The sequence below is a fragment of the Penaeus vannamei genome, chromosome 21 (genome assembly GCF_042767895.1).
Source record: "Penaeus vannamei isolate JL-2024 chromosome 21, ASM4276789v1, whole genome shotgun sequence".
NCBI lineage: Eukaryota > Metazoa > Arthropoda > Malacostraca > Decapoda > Penaeidae > Penaeus > Penaeus vannamei.
The window spans coordinates 36,243,134-36,245,633 of record NC_091569.1 but is presented as its reverse complement, the minus strand read 5'-3'; the positions used below and the strand labels follow the sequence as shown (position 1 = coordinate 36,245,633).

At 39.5% G+C, this 2,500-nt stretch overlaps 1 protein-coding gene across 1 annotated transcript in view; it reads left to right on the top strand.

Moving 5' to 3' along the window:
• Window positions 1-2,500, top strand: part of shakB (shaking B) — a 627,651-nt gene that overhangs the window by 299 nt on the left and 624,852 nt on the right. Inside the window, exon 1 of the mRNA XM_070136128.1 lies at window positions 1-44. This exon is cut by the window's left edge and continues 299 nt beyond it. The gene's annotated coding sequence lies outside the window, so the exon portion shown is untranslated. The remainder of the gene's footprint in view (window positions 45-2,500) is intronic.

The window sequence follows — 2,500 nt, the reverse complement described above, 5'->3', positions numbered from 1 at the left end:
ATATATGGCCTAGGTTAGGAACGACCGTATCTTCAGCGAATGAGGTATGTCACAAGTTACATTTCGTTTTGATTAATCAGTTATAAGTATATTTGATTAGATGGTAATGAACATTCTAGAGATAGAATGTTCATTTTTTTCCAATATCCCCCCTTTATCCCCTACGATCTTGGGAGACACGTGGGTAATCGGGGGTTATAGGGGGGGGGGGCATACATAGGTCTCCCACACAAGCTCTCATTGTAAAACTGTAAAGAAAACCCATTTATCGCAAAGATGAGCCAAACTTTCCCACAAAAATAACCGTTTTTAGGGATATTTGAAGGTATCAATGCGCCATACAATGACGTCACACCAAATTTTGAAGAGCGTAAAATGTGAATAGATTATAGAAATTAGTTAAATTAATTAATATAATGGTAATTAATATTGTTTGGAGAGCAAGTGTCGAAAATCAACTCTAAATTTCGCGTAAATGTCTATCAAACGATAGATAGTAGCACACGCACTACTTTATTGAGCGTCATCTTCTGAGTTACATGGTTTGTTTACATTGACGAGCGACACATTTCGGCACTTTTATTTTAATATAATGACGTAATTATGTCTCCGCTCTCTAAATTTCACTTCCCTGAGTAGTTTGCATGTTGTTCTTCCATTTTAGTAGCATTTCATGTTTGTTTACTGAAATTCTATATCCTCCAGATTTACCCAGTAACCACTACAACCACCCACCATGTTGAATGGGGTTGTGACGGTTGTAGGTTTCGTGTGTGGGCAGTATCGTTACATCGTTATTGGAATGATATAGGAGTGAGTGAGTGAGTGAGTGAGTGAGTGTGAGTGAGTGAGTGAGTGAGTGTGAGTGAGTGAGTGAGTGAGTGAGTGAGTGTGAGTGTGTGAGTGAGTGTGAGTGTGTGAGTGAGTGTGTGAGTGTGTGAGTGAGTGAGTGTGTGAGTGAGTGAGTGTGTGAGTGAGTGTGAGAGTGAGTGAGTGAGTGAGTGAGTGAGTGTGTGTGTGTGTGTGTGTGTGTGTGTGTGTGTGTGTGTGTGTGTGTGTGTGTGTGTGTGTGTGTGTGTGTGTGTGTGTGTGTGTGTGTGTGTGTGTGTGTGTGCGCGCGCGCGTGCGTGTGTGCATCTGTATCTACGTCTGTCTGTGTTTCTGTGTGTGGAGAACGTAATACGCATGTGTACTGTATACACAAAGAAAACAAAACTTACCGAGACAACCGCTGCGTTCTTTATTAGAATGTTGATATTATGATGAATGTTGTGGTGTTTATTTTACCTGGATGAGTCTTTGTCAGTTCGCACAAAAACGAGAGTTGTCGGAAACACGTGTATAAATACTTAGCATTCAGTTACCTTGGATAATAGATGTGTGTATGTATGAATGTGTGTGTGCGTTTGCATGTGTTTGCATGTACTATGCATGTACTTATGTATGGATAGATATACTGAGCTTCTTGTTTTTTTTATACATTTATATCTATATTTATCTATCTAACCCTCACCCAATCAATAATAATATTTATCCTTCTATCTACCTACCCATCTACCTCTCTCTGTTCTCTCACTCACTTCCCTCCTCTCTTTATCTTTCTCTCTGGGAAAAATAATAATAATGAAAAAAAAACTTCTCAACCCTCTTTTAGAACTGCGATTATTACCCCGGGATAATAATGTATCCAAAACTTTTCCCTTTTTTTATTATCACTTTACACTCCCTGGGTAACGCTTCAGCAGGGTCATAATGGACCTGGAGTCTCCGTAAGATGGCCAAGTTTACTCCGAATCGCTATTTACTGGGTCATTTTCTCCTGCTTTTGGCCTTCCCTTTCAACCCCTCTGTGCTTTCTCTTGAGATATGGGTGTGTGGGGTGGGTGGGTGGGGGTGGGGGTTGTGTGTGTGGGGGAGGTGGGGGTTGTGTGTGTGTGTGGGGGAGGTGGGGGTTGTGTGTGGTGGGGAGGTGGGGGTTGTGTGTGTGTGTGTGTGTGTGTGTGTGTGTGTGTGTGTGTGTGTATGGTTTGTATGTTGGGTTTTTTGGTTTGTTTATTAGTTTGTTTATGTATACAGACACACACACTTATATATACATATATATATGTGTGTGTGTGTGCGTGTGTCTGTGTGTGTGGGTATGTATATATATATATAAATATATATATATATATATATATATATATATATATATATATATATATACATATCAGTGTGTATGTATGCATATATATGTATATATGTATTATACACGGGTATTGGTACTGTCACAGATAAGGCGATACGAAATCCAATTTAAACTTTCAAATCCTCAGTTCCTCTTATGTCCACAACAGGATATAAATTGCTGAAAGGATCCACGATCTCTCCAATCACGACAACTTATGTAACCCTTTTTTTAACCGAGAAACTTTCGAGTAGATCCAAGTAGCGAATGCGGAGAGTTACCTATTATTTTTTATCTTATTTTTTGCTTGCTTGCTTACCTACCTACCTACCT